The sequence below is a fragment of the Magallana gigas genome, chromosome 7 (genome assembly GCF_963853765.1).
Source record: "Magallana gigas chromosome 7, xbMagGiga1.1, whole genome shotgun sequence".
Lineage (NCBI taxonomy): Eukaryota > Metazoa > Mollusca > Bivalvia > Ostreida > Ostreidae > Magallana > Magallana gigas.
Window position 1 is genome coordinate 36,980,594 of NC_088859.1, and position 21,022 is coordinate 37,001,615.

A 21,022-nucleotide genomic window follows, 5' to 3' on the forward strand; every position below is an offset into this window, starting at 1 on the left:
ATTTGAAACACATTTATAAGGTTAACACAAACACGTTTACCAATAAAACAAGAGGGTTTTTTTCATTAAGAACATTTTGATTTATACCTATCCCAAGTGTATACGTTCCTGCTCTAGTTCTTCTCAAGTATTGAGAAATGTAGTCATTTATCATAAACCGAGAATAAGAACCTATACAAGGGTGGGGTGGTGTGGTAAAATCATGGATAAGCTGAACCACCAATGCCATCTACCGTGCTCATCCTCAATATTCAGTATCATTGGTACAGCTCTGAGAAAGATGACGTCATCACTTTCGCGGTGACGTATTACACTTGGGATAAAACATGCATCACTGTAACTAAGACTACGTGAAGGTGAATCTGCCTCATTCAAATCTGAGGATACATATTGCATGTGCAGATCACAATTACAAGAAGTCACCAACTGAAATATCTGTTTTGTTATGTTGTTCAAAGATCTATCCCGTCCTCCTTGAGTGTTCCAAACACTCAGAACAGCAACATTATCTACCAGTAAGTCAACCCTTGAGTCTCTAATTACTTCATCTATTGACTTCAAGACCTGAAGGACTGCCTCAGCTTCCTTCAAATGAATAGGTCTACTGTCGTTTGTCTCCCAAAAATCTCCAAGTTCAACCTTTTCCCCTTGAAAACAAACTACTGCCCCATACTTGTAGCCAGAAGCATCAGTTGAAATATTTACTTGCTTATGACTCTCTGACCTCCACTTTGCGTAACCCTTCCTCGAGTCCAAGAAACACCAGTATTTCAACTCTTCCCGCAATTCATTACCTATGACAATATGTTTTGAATTTTTAACTCCACATGAAATTGCATTATTAACTTCCCTGCAGTACAATTTAGCTCCTGGAATTGCAAGACCCATCGAAACACACTTGCCTGCAAAACGCTGCAAAATTCGAATAGAAACCTCCCTGCCTGCCAAAAGTGACTCTCTTAACTCTCTAAACTTAAACTTTTTATCCTCTGGCAAGATATAAGCTAACTTTACTGAATCCACCAAAAATCCAAGGAACCGTACACATTGTTGGGGTTCCAGGCATGATTTTTCAAGTGATATTGTGTAACCTAAACGGGTTAAAATTTGAAGTAGAGCATATATCACCCTAAAACAATGTTCTTTTGCTTCCAAGTCAGTAATGTCCTTTGATGGGTTAGCTATCATCAAACGGTCATTCAATTTTCTAAGATAAGATGTAATTGTCATTCCAGTTTGATAAACATATGGCGAGGCCTTCCATCCAAAAGACAAAACTGTGTAAACCATGATAAATCCACCAAATTCAATCCCAAAGTAAGTCTGTGAATTCTCGGACAAAGCAATGTGTTCGTAGCCTGACTTTTCATCACATGTTGCCATCCATGCCTCTGAATCTATCAACCTATGAACATCATTTAAAGTTTCAAGACGAAACGGAGAATCTTTTATCCACAAATTTAAGTACCTTCCATCCAAACATAACCGTGGTTTAGATGACTCTACTAACAAAGGCATCACAACCCTAGGCATGTCACATTCACCAATCATCCCAGAACTCTTATGGCTCCTGACCTTATTTTCTCATATAAAATCTGGCCTACAAACTCCTTGTGATCCCTACAACTAATACTATTTTCTAAGAAAATGCTTGAAGGTTCATTACTGTCATAAGAAAGACCTTTAAAGTTTCCTTCGAAATGTGAAAAGAATTCCTTCACATCTACACCTTGTGTAAGCCACCTACTTATTCTAAACTGAATATCTTCATCTACTACTCCCTTATTCAAAACTTCATTCCAATGATCCATATTATGATGTATCTGACCTGACTTATATAATTTTGGGTCACGCAAAGGTAAATTTTTAATGTCAAAATCAACCCCTTGAAGGACAGACTCAGCTGTAGGATGTTTGGTTACAAATGAGGGAGTCCCACCTCCCAATGTCGCCCATGATGAATTCTGTCTCAGTTCTACACGAGTTGGATCAAAATCAAGTCCTCTCTCCCATTCTGGTATTCTATATTATTTATTTCCCTGTAAATATAAAGTTATGGTTAAACTATCAAGAGTCCAACATGGGAGACAGATGGGTGATGGAACTCCCTCACTTGTAACCTACGTGAGTAAATCCACTAGGACTTAGTTGTCTTCAGGTTACAAGGTCAGGCATTCCATTTTTTTTTAAACTACCTCGTCCATGTAAAAGTACAAATAAACACAAACTGATGAAAAACTGTGTTTATAAATCTCAAAATCATACAAAATGTTGAGAATAAAATCTTCACAATGATTTAAAAGAAATGTGGGAAATTAACAACCAAATAATTCCTTACATGGTAATGTTGAAGGCACTAAACTTTAGAGACCCCTATAGTCTACCTGACTAATAACCCATACTTTCCACTGGAAATTCTCTTCTTTCTCTTCGCTTGTTCCATAAGTTCACAATCTCTTACATAGTGGCTTGATGATTCACAAAATAAGCATGTTCCCCTGCCCATACTCTGTTTCCTATAAGGCCTCCCTTGACCCTGGGGTCTGACTGACCTATTCATGTATCCCCTTCCATATTGATGTGCATATGAATAAGGCTGAGGAAATCCCATTGAATACATGGGCATTGGTGGGTACAAATTTGCTAAAACTGATTCCTGTTTTGGTGGCTGAATATCCTCTTTACAGGAAGTATTATCCCTCTTAACTTCAGAGGTCCCACTCTCCTTTAAACATTTATTTATGGCCTTAGTCATTGTACCTGCACCTTTTCCTCCAAGAACCGTTAAACATAAATTTCCCATGTTAATCTTGCCCTGCATCCTACTACATTGTCTATACAGTTCTTCATACACATCCATGTCCTCATGGTTCACTTTTCTAGCTAACCTAGATAATTCATCTAAACTTAATAAAATCAGTGCTTCACTGGGCTGGGACTGGGTACAGAGAACTTTAATCTTGTCCTTCACCAGCTGAATCTGTGTACCATCCTTGTCTTTGACTTCAGTTGTTGAATCTTGTAGCTTCCTACGTTTTCCCCCATTTGAATCCTAAAATGCATTATAAATCATTTGATAATGATTAACATCATAATAAGTAGTAATACTGTACCTGGTTGAAGTGAATATTGTTTAACCATTTATTCAAAATAATTAATCCCTATCAATGCAAAATAATAGGTTAGAAATCAATATATTAACATAATTTAACAATACATAATTAATTACTCATAATTACATATCACTAATAATTAATCACTCTTTGATGAAAAAACTCATCCGTTAACTAAGAGTACCTGGTCTTTGTCTGTTGCCTTCCTTGAATTTGAGGTACATGTAGGCCCTTGCTTTTCGATCTGCAGTCGTTGCTGACGAGTGACCTAATTCTGGATCCTGCAAATCCTGTCCTTCTGGTTGTCCTTTTTCATTAGCATGTAATATGCAGACATGGAGTAGTAACTTTGCAAAATCCTCATCATTTGGGTCCTTCACTATTATTTCAAATTAATTTAATTCAATAAAATGGCATCACTTGTTCTTAAACTTCTATAGTTAAAAATTAAAGATTTACACTGTATTATCATACATATCATTCCTTCATTCATGACAGAACTTTGTTATATTGTGAATAATAATACCTGCCAGTTCCAGTAACTCAATCCCGTTTTCTCCAGTTAAATCCTCAACAGCCTTCAATACATCCTCATTAGACATATTTTCGGTACGCCTTGCAGAAGAAGTCTTAGCTAACTGTTTAATGCCATGCGCATCTTGAATATCCCGGAATGTACTCATCTCATCTATCCACGCATTCAGTTTGCAAATGGTTGCAAGTGGGCAAAATGTGGGAAAATGATTAAGATAACATCATTTATACCGCCTTGTCTACCCCCAAAAATTCACTAGATTGTATGCCTTCTAACTCAAATAATGCAAAACATAGTTTCCCTCCTTTTATTTCAAGTATACTTCAATTGGTATAGAGAAATTGTATTAGACCAGTTCAAGAAGCTATTCTTTATATGTATTGTATATTCATCCCAAATACACAACTCCATTACCTATCTAATGAATTAAATCCGTAATGAAACATGTTGTTTAAAATTTGATATTTGATGGACAAAAATGGACATCAACGGATACATGTACATGTAACAATATATGTAAATCACCTAACTCAAATTGCTGAAACACATGAGGGTTAAGAAGTATAAATATGTAATTTAAATCGGAAAATGTCTTAAAAACTATCAAATAAAACATTCATTTTATACTACATGGCAGGGCAAGACAAAAAAGTCTTCAAGACAATTTGTAAAAAAAGATCTGTCCACTTCAATTTCTAATAATTTCATTTGATGGAATATTTTGTAAATCTGACTTGAAAGGGCCCCAACACATAATAATCTATTACAACATATTGTATTTTGTTGTACACATGCTCAATAAAGAAAAATTATCGCTTTTCCAATATATTGTTTCCAATGATAGCATTCTCGAACGCATGATTTTGAGAAAATCACATTTTTTTTGCTCTACTTATTTGATTTGAAAGGGATCATTGACATGTTCCATCACTTCATGTGCAATGAAGAGCTAGACTTTTTTCCGCTATTATAATAGCAATACTACGAAAGCCTAGTGAGGTCAAATATGAATGTTAAAAAAAATAATAAAATGTCGTTATAACGAGATAAAAAGTCGTTATAACGAGATAAAAAGTCGTTATTACGAGATAAAATGTCGTTATAACGAGATAAAAAGTCGTTATAACGAGATAAAAAGTCGTTATTACGACTTTTTTAAGTCGTTATAACGAGATAAAAAGTCGTATTAACGAGATAAAAAGTCGTTATTACGACTTTTAAAAGTCGTTATAACGAGTTAAAAAGTCGTTATTACGAGATAAAAAGTCGTTATAACGAGATAAAAAGTCGTTATTACGACTTTTTAAAATCGTTATAACGAGATAAAAAGTCGTATTAACGAGATAAAAAGTCGTTATTACGACTTTTTTTAAGTCGTTATAACGAGATAAAAAGTCGTTATAACGAGATAAAATGTCGTTATAACGAGATAAAAAGTCGTTATTACGACTTTTTTAAGTCGTTATAACGAGATAAAAAGTCGTTATAACGAGATAAAATGTCGTTATAACAAGATTAAAAGTCGTTATTACGACTTTGAAAAGTCGTAATAACGAGTTAAAAAGTCGTAATAACGACTTTTTTTGTATATAATATGACAATTTGTGTATTTTATCCTCTTTATAAAGTATCGATCGCGATGGAAGATATTTGGGATTGCATTCCGGTAGAATGTGTGAGAAAAATGAAAGATGAAAAGGTATATACAGTCAAACTTGTATTAAGCAGTCACCTGCGGGAGGCACCCAAAGTGACCTCTTAACAGAGGTGACCTTTGAATAGAGACTTATGAATTTGCCAACATCAAATACCTTATTAAAACAATTATTGGATTTTATTTTAATTATATACTTGATATTTAGCATAATGTTTCAAAATGATAGATAAAGTAATTGATTTGGTGTTTTTATAGTATCTATTATATTTACAAATAAGTACGAACACATAACAATGCATTGTGCATGCAATTGTTTATAATTTTTTTAAAATTGTTGGAAAACGTCATTACGTGGTAAAACCTTATCGCTGACATTTTCACAATAATAACACTAACTATTTACATGAATACCGTATATTTAGAAAACAAACACTTTTAATACAAATCAACAGTTTATTTTTTAACCGACCGTATCTGAACTCAAAATCATATTATTAAATTCAGCAATTTTCTCTTGCCTCGCCGCGGACATTTTTAACACCTATTTCATTCATGTTTATAAAACAAACATTGTTAATACATGTTTGAACAATTCACTTGATTCCCATTCGTATCTGATCTGCTAATTGCGTGGACCCTGAGGTCCACGCAGAAAATATATAAGCGAGGTTAAACCGGATGCTATGGGGAAAATTCAGCTTGCGCATGAGCTAGCATGGTTCTTGTGCGTAATGGGTAGCTCAGGGAACCAGGGTAGCACACGTTAATCTGAATCGGGATCGGGATTCCATGCCATATGTACACATAAGTAATTGTAAAGTTGTCGGTAAACAGTACAGAAACAAAGTATTCCTTTAAAAAAAAAATGATCGGCATGTGATATGAACTGTCAGTATCATGGAATAAGTTAATGTTATGCCGAAACTACAACATGCATCAAATAACATAAATCGCGATGTTTTGTTGTTTTCCGAATACACATGTAGCTTAATTAACTTTACTTTTATAGTAGGCGAGGCTAGAGTACTTCCCGATTAAAAATTTTTTAAGCATTTAAGTATGATTGAATAAGTATGTGACCGTATATAAATAGATGATTGAATAATTATGTCACTGTATAAAAGTTTAAATATCAAGTAAAATGCATCAAAATATGAAATTAATTTTCACGAAGCTGTCACTGCATAGTTTACATAGTTAATAGTGCGAGGCTTAATGTGTGCGCAAAAAGTAGATTTCGCCAAATGCCTGATACTATACATGCAATCTTCATTAATATAGATCATAAATATTTTAGAAGTATGAACCCTTTAAATTCTGAGGTAAAAAGTCAGGGCTATGCAAATTTAGTGGTAATGTAAACCATTCAATTTCAAGAAAAAGTGATCTGCATTCATTATTTAACGTGCTCTCTCTCTCTCTCTCTCTCTCTCTCTCTCTCTCTCTGTGTGTGTGTGTGTGTGTGTGTGTGTGTGTGTGTGTTAAGAGGGCTTGGGTCGATGTCCTTTTATATCAGTTTGGCCTCCTTGAAAAGAAAAACTCCATATAAAGATATAAAAAATGATAAAAATTTAAGTCAAAATATATGATTTTTTTCTTTACCAAATAATTGTAGATAGCTTCAATAATCATTTCTAAAAATATTCAGGTACATGAAAATCGAATGGTTAATTAAAATTTAATTTTTTGGCACACCCCCCCCCCTCCGCCTTAGCTTGCCTGATTTCAACTTCTTTACTTGTTATGCAAAAGGTTAACAATAAAATAACATCACAGCAAAATGAAAATCAGTACAAATGCTTTTGCCATTTTTGACATATAGAAAAGCTATTAAAAGAATCAGAAAATATATTTAAATATTATACCTCATATTTTTATATAAAATTGCATTTACCCAATTGCAATGTGTCAAGAATTATAAAAGTCCTTGCAAAGTTACGTTTGTACTTACTAAAATTTCGGATTTTTCCTTTAAGTGTACTAATATTTGCAAAGTTACGTTTTTACTTATTAAAATTTCGGATTTTTCCTTTAAGTGTACTAATATTTGGATTATTTTAAATTGCTCTCTTCTGGTTTCTTCTTTTTTAAAACTATAATAATACCTGTTAGTGCATATTGGTAAAAGTGTACTTATGTTGAATTTAAGAAACAATCAATAATTTGAGGTCCTCTTAAGTATAATGTTCGATCTCTTTGTTATTTAGATAGACCCTGAACTTATAACGTCAATGAGCGATCAGGAGCTCTCAGTATACATCCCTTTGCATGGAGATAGAATAAGAGTCAAGCGCTTTTTAGAACAAAGACAAAAGAAACAAAAACAGAATTCGAAAAGAGAGAATCTTCTTGCGGTGTTAAGAAAAAAAATTGAAGACCCGCGACAAAAGCGCAAATTTAATGATTTGTCTGAAGAAGAAGAAGAGCAGCAACTTGAAGATATGCGACCTAGGCAGATAGGAAACAAAAACGCAGAAAAACAAACCAGAAAAATTGAGTTAGGGTGGATGCATGGAGGAGTCCAAGTAAGACTCAAAAAGGGGGGAGGTACCAGAAAAGTTAGTATTAAAAAAAATGCAACAAAAGATGACTTAATAAAAGAAGGAATAAGATTGTTTTTTCCTAATGGAGAATCACCAAAAGGACCAATTACAGACTTTGTGACTGACCTGAGAGATTTCAGTGGTAGGAGTGTTCGAAATGAGATGACTGTTAAAGAAATATATGATGAAACAAAACTTTCCCTATTGCGTTTCTATTTTACAACAAAGGAAAAAAATGAACTCAAAAATGCTGAAAAGGATGAAAACAATGAGATGGACGCAAATGAAATATCGCAAGATGATAATAAGTCAGACGACGAAGACGAACTTCCTGATCTACACGTAACCTTACGTCACAGGAGAACAGCATCTCCGGAACATGACATTTTGAAGCAAGCAATACAGCTGGCGGGAATAGATGAGGAAATAGATGACAATGTTTTAGATGAAACCCCTCCTCCGAAAACGCTTACGGAACGGAAAATAACAGTACATAGAGGACATGTTCTGAAAGAAATGATCCAGGAGTTTAAGGATGTTGACCCTTTTAAAGATCTCTGTACTCTGGACGTGATACTTCCTAATGGGATGTCCGAAACTGCCGAAGATGGAGGGGGTGTTACTAGGGACATCCTTTGCGAGTTCTGGAACTCATTTTTTGAAGAGTGTACTTTAGGAAGCGCATTCAAAGTACCATGCCTGAGACATGATTTTGGAGAGTCTGAGTGGCATTCCGTAGGGAAAATTATTGTTTTTGGATGGAAGAGTGTTGGACACTTCCCTATACAGCTTTCGATTGCTTTTTTAGAGCAATGTCTATATAACACAGTTAAAAGCAACATACTTGATGAATTTTTAAAGTTTATTCCGGAAAGTGATGCGCAGTGTCTTAAATCTGCCTTAGAAGACATTGAATCAGTTGATATGGATGAGTTTCTTGAAATTTTAGATCAACACGAAATAAAAAGAGTTCCTAAACAAGATACCATTCTCAAGATTTTGGAAGAAATTGCACATAAAGAACTGATTCAATCTTCTATGTTTGTCATAGACTGTATCAGTCCTTATCTTAAGAAACTTGGCATTCCAGAAGATAAGCTGAAATCAATGTACGAAAGTCTTTTTCCAACAACCAGGAAAGTTTTAGCGTTGTTGAAGTTCCCCGAAACCATGTCTCAGGAGGAAATAATTGTGTCAAATCATGTACGTCGATTTGTCAGAGAGCTTGACATTTTTACCTTGAAAAAATTCATGAGATTCTGCACCGGGTCTGACTTGCTGCTTAAAGACAAAATTGAAGTGTCATTTGTGAACGTTCAAGGTTTGGCGCGCCGCCCTGTTGCTCATACTTGCTCGTGTTTGCTTGAAATTCCGAAAACATACGAAAATTTTCCAGGTTTTAGGACGGAATTTTTGGCAGTTCTAAATGCAAATGTATGGGTAATGGACATTATTTGAAATGCCTCAATACATGCGCAGTACATATTTACACTGGCGAATATGTGTTGCTAAAAGCGAAACAGATCGTAAATCTTTTAACTTTGATCTTTAATTTTTTATGTGTTTTATGAAAAGAAGCATGAAAGGAAATACTTGTATGCTCAGTTTTAAGAAGCCTTAATTTCAGTTTTGTTTCTTTTTAAATTCTTTTTGTAACAAAGTTTTTGTTTAGATTTTTTATGATATCAGCATTAATTTCATAAAAATGTAATTCTATATTTTTCTTGTACATGTGTACATGTATATAAGTAGGGAACAGGGGAATTGTGTATTGATATAAGAAATGCAGCCAATAATTATTAATAGATCTAAAGTTTGCAAATTATAAGACACACTTAAAAACTACTAGTACGTAGATTATGATGTCATTTCATAATAAGTGTACATCAGAACCTTTCACATTGATTATGTGTTGTTTGATGTTCTTTAACATTCAAATATCTTTGTCGGGAAGCTGATGATATTTTGTATTGGTTTGTTCATTAAAGCAAAATGTAAAAGATTGTTCTTGTGTGCTTATTTTATAATTCATATATTATACATGTATGTAAATTACAGAACAAAATGTGTATGACCAGTTTTCGAATTTCTCATTCAATATTTTGTTCCTCCTTACAGAGAGGGCATGCATAATATCAACTAAATATCAATGTGCAAAAAGGAGTGAATATATCATTTTGACAATGCTGAAAAAGGAAAAAAAATCAAAAGTATAGAACAACGTGATAATCGTTATAGAAAATGGGGCGGGGGGGGGGGTGCTATATACCAGTTATTATTACAGCAACAGTCAAAGTAACAATTATTTAAGGAATAATTTTAATTTTTGCCCAGATTATCCGATATAACCTGGTTTGAGGCAGTGCACGCTTTTTTATAATCCGCGAATAGATTAAAAAAATATTAATTGTAAAAGATAGAAATTATTTAAAATTTGAATTTAAATAAAAACTGTAACACGCGCGTGAAAATGGGGTTGTCAAGAGGGGTGGCTACATAGCTAACCAGGTTATACAAAATAAATTATTTTTTTTCTGTGTGTTTAGCCAATCAGAAAGCGCGTTACAACTAGAATTAATATATATATAAATTCTGGTTGTAACGAAGCATTTGATTGGATAGAAAATTTTTGTTAAATTTGTATAACCTGGTTTGCTTGTCACAAGACACGTCACAATGTACCAACGTCAAAAACGTACTAATCCGCTTGACGTTACGTTTGAATTTTGAAGAGGTAATTATCATTTTAAAAAGTAAAACGCACTCAATTCGTATAATTAATTACAGAAAATTAAATTATAAGGAATGAACTCATTATCTACCCAAGTTATACGAGTTTACCTGGGTTGGAGCAATTTACGCTTTTTTATTATCCGCTTCGCGGATTATAAAGCGTAAATACTCGTATAACTTGGGTAGAAATTGAGTTCATTTCTTAATTAGCTTTAAAACGCCATACTATATGAATTTAATATATTAAAGAAAAATTATATGTTAACAATACCCAAACCTTTACAGACAAAAAAGTTTTACGTTAATATGAAATTCATTAGGCAATTGAAATATGTGAATTGTCAGCCATTTTATTTAAATGTTTTATATAAACTCCTCATATTCTGCAATTATGTCATTCTAAATAGTTCTATCGAGCCAGTAAAGTAAATTCCGTTTGTCATTGTAATAGACAATCATTAAGTCACAATAGTTCATAGCTGTTCAAGAATCGCATCTCTAAGACTTAAGTACAACTCTTTGGCACTAAATGCATTGTCTGGCATGACATCTCCAGTTTCCTCCATTATATCGAAACAGAGTTCTTTAACAGTGTCATCACATGGGTGTTCTGGTTTTGGGGTTGTTTCTTCTTCACACAAGTTAACTTCGTGTGTATTAACAGGGCAAAGTTGGTTCTCACAACCGAACAGCTCAGGCAAAGTATACATCATCAGTGGACGATTTCCTTCGCGAAGCCTGTTAACACTCGACGAAATAGTGTGGGTATTCCACATTGCTGCCAACTCGTCCAGGTCTTTCTGTCAAAAAAAAATTAAGAAGTGCTAGCCTAGGCCTACAAAACTCAGAAACTAACCGCCCACTTACGAGTTTGATCCCTTTTAGTTGTATAACTTAATAATTCAACAAACACTCAGAGAGAGAGAGAGAGAGAGAGAGAGAGAGAGAGAGAGAGGGAAAAGAGAGATATTTAAATTTTACCTGAATTAGCTTGATGAAACAGAACTGTATTAAGCTTTTGTCGAGAAAGGTACCACAAAATGACGTACTTTCATTATCACTGGATAGGTTTTGGAAAAGATCCATCCAAAATTGTCCTACTTTTTTTCTCAAACATCCCCAAAACCACTCTATTCTCTGATTATGTGTGCTTTTTCCATAAAGAAAGCTTTTTTGTCCTGATAATTCATCCTGATGGTTACGTCTAAGAAAAACTTGCATTTGTTCAACATGGGTGTTTTCTGTTCCCATGTCTGTTCGAATTCGTTTTGGAACACCTTTCTTCCGTCGAACTGCTTGAATAAAGTAGTAAGCGATTACTTTAGGATCACTGTTTGTTGTACTAGCTTCTAGCCACATTATATTTCGCGAAAATCCGTCGATGCATCCGTTAATAGCTATGCCATATGGCTTTAATTTGTCATATGAATCAATGTGCCATACAAAGTCTGGTCCCTTACTAACGTATTGGCGTCTTTTTAAACGTTGCCTTCTTCGAGCTGCCATCCCGCCCGGGTCTAGTAACTTCATTATTTCATATACACTGTCTCTTGGAACACGTAGATTATTTTGCAAGCATTTGAGATGTACGGAAGCCCATTTAGGACCTATCAAAAAATATTTTTGAATTTGATATAACGAATTCTTGAATTTGTTAAAACGAATTTAAATCGTTATAACGAATTTTTGAATCCGTTATAACGAATTAAATTTGTTCTAACAAATTTTAGGAATTCGTTTAAATGAATTTAATCTGTTATAACAAATTCGCTGAATTCGTTTTTTCAACTTTTGAAATCTGTTTTAACAAATTAAATTTGAAATAACGAACTCTTGAATTCGTTATTTCAAAGGTTTAATTCGTAATTTCGGTTTTTTAAAATCGGTTATAACCTATTTCATCCAATTTGTGGAAACAAATTTTATGTTTTGGGGAACATATTAAACGGGGCGGACTTCATTTGTTCCATATCGGCGTACGACGAAATGCGCCGATCAATTGATCGGCGTTAAACGGCGAAATGGTAAATGAAGTAAACTAGCGTAAAAACAAAAGTGGAGGAACATATTGTCACAGCTGTTGCTGTAACCATGGTAACAGATGTAACAATTCCAAAAGACACCTTACTTTATCGGCTTTGCTAGAATTCATACATAAATAGGAACAAAATATTTAAGAACTGCTATATATGTAGCGACGCATTTCCACCAAAAATACAATATATACAAAAAAAAAATATATACATAATATTTGCAATGCCGTAGCCAGGCATTATAACCAGGATGTGCGCATGTGTGTACCAACTTTTCGGTAAACGTTTTGGAGGAAATTTGAAAGCTGTTTTGAGGAACTTCGAACTGATATTTCCGCAATTTAAAAAAGTATAGGAAAATTCTATTTTTACATTATAAATGTTCATTAAAAGTGATAGGAATGTTATGTACATTAGGTTTACACCAAAATGTTGAATAAATATTAGTATTTGAGAAAACAATAAAGAGCAATGTTACAGGAAAACAACAGACACTTAGCATCGGAGTGGGGGAGTTGTGTGTGGAGTGGAGCAGGGGCAGTGGGGACGAGACTACCCCCTTCAGCACACTTTTCTTAAATTTACATATAAAAGGTGAATTAACAAAGAGTTGCCCCCCCCCCCCCCCCACCAATGTTTTTGGGACCAGGTAAAAACTGAAATGAAAGGGAGGAAATAAACTGTAACATTGAAGTTAAGTGTTCACCTAACCCACTACCCCCACAGATTAGGATTTTTAAATGTTTAAATAGCATAGTGAACGTCACCTGGGTAAGTGTTTGTATCACCATGGTCTGTATACCCATAACCTGGATCAATATTACGATGTGTGCCCATCACTTGGGTCTGCATACAAATAACCTGGGTCAGTGTACGTATCATCAGGGTCAGTGTACGTATCACCAGGGTCAGTGATCGTATCATCAGGGTCTCTGTGCCCATCAGCAAGTCAGTAGACATATCACAAGCAATGTCAGTATACATATTACCAGGGTCTATGTGTCCATTACCAGGGTCTCAAAAACCTATACCTTGTGATAAGTATTGAGGCCCAGGTGATTGGTATACTGACTCTGGTTACGCGTATACATGTACACTTTTAATTGGATACACTAACCTTGGTTATAGGTAAACTGAACCTGGTGATGGGTATACTGATTCTGTATATGGGTATACAGACGCTAGTGATGTGTACTCTGACCCTATTAATAAATACTAGTATACAGACCCCGGTGATAGGCATATAGACCCCGGTGAAATGTACACTGACCCTGGTGATAGGCATTGAGACCCTGGTGATGGTAACGTGGATTTCTGGCTATGGGTAAATAGACCCTGGTAATGAGCACAAAGAAACATTAATAAGAATTGAGACCCTAGTGTCGTGGTGAAGGGTATACTGAATCTGGTTTTGCATAATATACAGACCCTGGTGATACATGTACGTACACCTACTCTGGTAATACGTACTCTGACCCTGGTGATGGGCACACAGACCTTGGTGAGGGGTTATGGATAGAGCTACATGGGTCGGTGTCCTGACCACCCATACCCCTCCCCAATAACCCATGTCCTCCTTACCTTGGATTTTTGTTTACATTGAATTTAAGCGTATGTGTTTATAGAACCTGGTGAATGGAATATTGTATGAGATATAGTAATATTGGTTTATATATAAACCCAATTCTCTCTTACTGGTATATGTAAGGAAACTGTGATATTTTGTTCAGACAGGTGGCATCGTAAAAAAGTGAAAAGAGAGGGGGGGATGGGGTTGGTGAATCGCCAAACAATTCTTGACATGCAAAAGAAAAATGCTTTTCAAAAATTCGAAAATTGTAGACCATGGGGTTAGCTATAGAAATGCTAAATTTACCTCAAACTTAAATTCCACTGTTTATTTCCTCCCAGTCACTTTCAATTTTTAACATGCTCCGAAAATGCTACGAAAGGGGGGCAACTGCATGGAGACAGGCCCCTCCCTGCCACCCCCACCCACCCACCCGTTTGAAGCTACGTGTCTATTATTTTCATGTAACATTGCCTTTATTGTCCTCGCAAATATTTAAAACTTTTTTAAGTGTAAACCATTCCTATTATTTTTAATGACTATGATATAAAAGTCGCGGTTTTTTGTTTGTTGGTTTGGTTTTTTGTTTTGTTTTTTAGCACCTATCATCAGTTCGAAGTTCCTCTAAGAAGCTATCGAATTTCTTCCCAAACGTTTACGAATCCCGATGGAAAGTTGGTTCACGCATGCGCACATCCTGGTTATAATGCCTGGCTTTGTCATATAAAATATCATATTTATATTTTTCAAGTGTACTTTACTGTGATAACATTACAAATTAATTTTGAAACCTATAAGCCAATAAGTTCATAAAATATGAGCGACACAAAATGGGCGTGTCCTACAGCATAACCGAGAAACGGTATTTGCTGCAATAATACATATCATGTGCTATGCATGAAAAAAAAAATTCAGTGGTTCTAAAATGTTGGTTTGAAGAGTTGAAATTGGAAATAATATAAATATAAGCAAAAAGGCATCATTCTTTGAATATTATTAGGTGATTATTTCGGTCGGAGCGTGCTTAGCAAATCTATCATCAAGCCCTTCAAGCTGTTTTGGATTTGAACACGCACCGACCAAAATAAATATGAATAATGCCCATGCAAGCGTTTAAAGATATCGTATTCATCGGTAAAAGGCGACTAGAATAGCAAATTTTTAAAATAGACATTTTGAAGAGGCGTAGTTCCATTATTTTTGCATCGATTTCGGTGCGGTTTTGCATTAAATTCTGGTAAATAAATTCTATGACATAAGTTCGACATTGGCTTGGCTGCAAGTACCATTTAATAAATCAGCATGCTTATTAATTAATGGTATTGACTAAACAATATTTTGGAATTGTTACATCTGTTACCATGGTTACAGCAACAGCTGTGACAATATGTTCCTCCACTTTTGTTTTTACGTTAGTTTACTTCATTTACCATTTCGCCGTTTAACGCCGATCAATTGATCGGGGCATTTCGTCGTACGCCGATATGGAACAAATGAAGTCCGCCCCGTTTAATATGTTCCCCAAAACATGAAATTTGTTTCCACAAATTGGATGAAATAGGTTATAACTGATTTTAAAAAACCCAATTTACGAATTAAATGTTTGAAATAACGAATTCAAGAGTTCGTTATTTCAAATTTAATTTGTTAAAACAGATTTCAAAAGTTGAAATAACGAATTAAGCGAATTTGTTATAACAGATTAAATTCGTTATAACGAATTCCTACAATTTGTTATAACAAATTTAATTCGTTATTACGGATTCAAAAATTTGTTATAACGATTTAAATTCGTTTTAACAAATTCAAGAATCCATTATATCAAATTCAAAAATATTTTTTGATAGGTCCTAAATGGGCTTCCGTAGAGATGCATCCAACGGTAACCATGTAGTTTTCCAGCAGTCTGCTGCTGCTGGGCAATGAATATCGCAACATCCAATAGATCACTATAATCTTTTCTTCTTCTCATATTTAAACGCCGTAGGATGCGCTTTAAGGTTGAAACGCTAATGACAATATGATGAGTTAAGGCAAGAAAGGCTAGAATTTCCGCATTTGACAAACCAAGGTAAAAATACCGTTTTACTAGTTCTTCAGTTTCCATTATCACACCTTTAATATTCCATTGGTATTTCCTTTACCTTAAAGATGTATAACGGTATATATATAGCAATTTCTCGTAATAACGACTTTTTATCTCGTTAATACGACTTTTAAAAGTCGTAATAACGACTTTTATCTCGTTAAAACGACTTTTAAAAGTCGTAATAACGACTTTTTATCTCGTTATAACGACTTTTTATCTCGTAATAATGACTTAAAAAAGTCGTAATAACGACTTTTTATCTCGTTATAACGACTTTTAAACTCGTTATAACGACTTTTAAAAGTCGTAATAACGACTTTTTATCTCGTTATAACGACATTTTATCTCGTTATAACGACTTTTTATCTCGTAATAATGACTTTTTATCTCGTTATAACGACATTTTATCTCGTTATAACGACTTTTTATCTCGTTATAACGACTTAAAAAAGTCGTAATAACGACTTTTTATCTCGTTATAACGACTTTTAAACTCGTTATAACGACTTTTAAAAGTCGTAATAACGACTTTTTATCTCGTTATAACGACCTTTTATCTCGTTATAACGACTTTTTATCTCGTAATAACGACTTAAAAAAGTCGTAATAACGACTTTTTATCTCGTTATAACGACCTTTTATCTCGTTATAACGACTTTTTATCTCGTTAAAACGACTTAAAAAAGTCGTAATAACGACTTTTTATCTCGTTAATACGACTTTTTATCTCGTTATAACGACTTTAAAAAGTCGTAATAACGACTTTTTATCTCGTTATAACGACTTTTTAACTCGTTATAACGACTTTTTATCTCGTTATAACGACTTTTATCTCGTTATAACGACATTTTATTATTTTTTTTAACATTCATATTTGACCTCACTAGGCTTTCGTACAATACTTATTTCCAATCCTTAAAAATTGATTTAAAAAAGAAAAACATACTTTCTTTTGCTCAAATTACACCCAGTTATGAAACCGCCTTTAATTTTAGTTCAGGAATTGATTAATGATTTTCATTTACTGTATGCAATGTTTTTCTCTAGAAAAAAACCCACCAAAAGCTAATTGCATACCATGCCACTCGACCTTTTTTTATATCTTTATCAAAGAACAATGTTCAGGAATTGATTAATGATTTTCATTTACTGTATGCAATGTTTTTCTCTAGAAAAAAACCCACCAAAAGCTAATTGCATACCATGCCACTCGACCTTTTTTTATATCTTTATCAAAGAACAATTCAATGCGGTAGGTTCGACTACGTTGTAAAAACCAAACATTTGTATCCGTCATTCAGATTATTGTAACATATTGTGACACAAGTAAGACTCAATTTCACAATTTTTTTTAGTTTATTTATTTAAAACGCAAAATGCTCCCTGTTGAGTTAAGAATAGCATTTATTAAATGGACAATGAATCTAAAAATAAATTAATTCGTAACGGATTTTCTCGGAGATTTTATAGTTTTTAAAAGCGTAAATTATAGAAAACACAAGTCGAAAATAAATTGGATACTTTGCACCACCTGCTCGCTATATCGCATTTCCCCCATTAATGTAAACAAGTCGCTGTTACTTTAAAATAAACCCCTGATGCTCTATATATTTCTATTTGTTTGAGGGTTCTTTTGAAATTGATCTTTTAATTAAATATGGGATTTTCTATCTGATTTTGATTTTTGATTTTAGTTTTAAAAAAATGTTTTCTAAATCAAATCCATGTAGAGGTTGTTTTTTTTATTTTTTTTATGTTAGTATTTAAAAATGTTTTGTAAATCAAATCCGTGTAGACGTTGTTTTCTCGTTTTTTTCAACGTATATTGTCTGATAAAGAGATAAGAAACAAGCTTTGACAGCTTACAAATCAAGACAACAGCGGATTGGTCTGAGCTTTGCGTGCCTCTATTTGTAAACGTTAACTTTGTCACGCTATAGCTCGTAAAACCTTAATTGAAAATTGCTTATACTTTTGATTTAGTAAAAAAAACCATAACAACATTTCTCGATGAACATAATAGCATTGTGGTATAGGATTTTAAGCATCAAGTAGGTAATCTTATTCAAAATTTATTGGTTATAATCGGTGTTCTTTGATAATCTGTTTGAGCAGGGATATGTCTCTATAACCTCTTGTAATAAGGATGCGTGTGTTCTCCCGGATTAAGGTAGTGAACCTTGATCATCATCTTTTGCTTTTCATCTCATATATTTCGGTATCTTTTTTTTATTATTTACTTAGAACAGTATATCTATAAAGATATTCGGGTATTTTTTTGTCTTTCAAGCTAACAGGAAATAAGACATAATTGTAAGTTTTAACATATTTATTGAAATCCATATACACCGACTTGACATTGTGATCGAAACAAAACATCCATGTTTAATTGATTACAAAATATTTCTGTTATATTTTTTTGTCTTTTACCATGAATTTTTATTTGACTTGAGATCTAAACAGTCACACAGTTACATAAAGATCATGATTTTTTTCTAAACATCTTCCTCTACATCATATCACAAATTTGGTCGTAATGGTTGTATTTTGTACATAAGAATCATTTCAATATTGAAATATGACCCTGGACGATGATCAAAATGTTCACACTAATAAGAAAATTATATTGCAAAAAGAAAACATACAACTTCTATTCCTGTGCCAGTTTATTACTGGAACGAATTGAATTGTTCAAGGAGCTTTTTAAATCCATTGATCGATCTATTTTATCAAAATCACGCTCACACTATCTCCGACCGTAAAAGGAGCTACAATGTAGTGTTCAATTTGTTAACTCCCTTCAAAGAACAGCACTACCCAAAACTGTACACGTCCGTTCCTACACGGTACATTCCTTATACCTTATAATACAAGTGTATTGATACATTCAGGTAGGAAGTATATTTTGATAGGCAGGTGTCTGTGATCCTTAAGTGAATGATTTTTCTATATAAAGCAATTAGCAATCCCCTCCATTTAATTGAAACATATTCTTGTTTAAACGACAAATAAATATAGCTTACGGCCATTCTCCTGACGCTTGCGTCAATTTGTTTCTTGTAGTATTTTTTCAGAAAATCAATGGTGATAGGAGGCTTCGGAACAAAGGCATCATACAGTTCGTAAAAAATATCACATTTTTCACTAACTAATTTGTTTGCTAGATGCCAAAGAATAGACTGAGGTCAACATTAAATGTTTTTTTTCTTTTTTTCTAAAACTTTATCCGTTTATCTCTTCCTTAGTCTTCACTACTGTCTTCTATAATCTAATTTAAATGAGAAACCATGCCACTCTAATTACTATTTGAAGAATAGAGAAAATGAAAATATTGGCAAATAAGATTTTTTGAAAGGTCTCGTGTGGTTTTGCAGCGCTTTAAGTTAATCGTTTTCGCATTATGTCGGTAAAAAATATAATAATTACATGTATGAGAATAGAAAAGATGAATAAATAAACTAATATAGTAACCTCCGTAAGGACAAAATGAGGTGGTTTAGAGCGAGTTTAACAAAAGTGTGGCAAAGAACGGTAGTTCCAATCGAAATCAAATTTCATGTACGTCTTGCCTTTGTCAGCCGTTAGCTTATTAGCTTATATGCTGATGAGATATGATTCATGCATTTAACGCAGTTACAATTTGTTCGATTTTATACGTACAGTTGCGGTAAATGTAAGCGAATAACAGGAAAATTTATACAAGATGTAGCTCTTTGATACGTCATTCATAATATGTATAATATGAATTTTATTCCATTACGATAGCGTCTACACCTGGGAACACAAGTATATAAATACAAAATAAAAACAAAATTAAAAAATAACATTTAAAACCGTAAACATATAAGACAAATGCTAAATGATATGTAAATAAACTATAAAACAAATGGATGATTCTTCAAAGTGCTACCAACGATGAATCAAAATGTTAAGAGAACTAAAAGCCGGGTTTCATGGATGTGTAATTGGTAGAGAATGATATAATCAATACGCAAATTTACGTTTTCGTCTATCCTAATAAAATGATAGTTCTTTTTAGTAAAGCTAGTTTTTACAGAGTTTGACACAGAGTGAAGAAATGAGACATCAGTTTATTATCACAAGTAAATTGTTCAAAAATTTGAAAGAGAATTCATTATAAAGGATAATTTGATTAAATATGGACAAATACTCGATACTCTGTCAGTGTGACTTTAAATTTGAAACATTTCTTTATATAAAGTACTTCCTAGCAATGGATTGACATACTAAAATAACAGATATTGGCTACAGCCATACATTAAATCATCTTCGCTAGCCAAGGGTTTTCGGTCCACTTTGCTCCCCATAAACCCTTGGCGGATTTCATTACGAAAACTCGGTGACAAGCTCCGTTTTATGATTGGCTGCAGCTGCGAGTAGCTGATCCAATCGCAGTGCTTGTAAATATAAACTTTAAAAGAACTTTGGTAAAACGTAAAAACATTCGGTGCTTTTAACAAGTTGAGGCACAAGTTCTCGAGTACAGTGCCTCCCCAACGATGGTCTTACCAGATCGCTTTAAAAACCTATATATTTTACTGGGATTATACATAGTTCTGCAAACTTGTCAAGGCTCGCGTAAATGCATGGGAAGTAAACATGGCGAATGTGTAGAAGTTGCCTATCCTGTTAGTATATTCGTTTGCTTATGGTTATTGCTTTTAAAGGTTCAATGAGCTCTGTTTTATTTTATTTGTTTGGTTCACATTATTCACGACAACGATACCT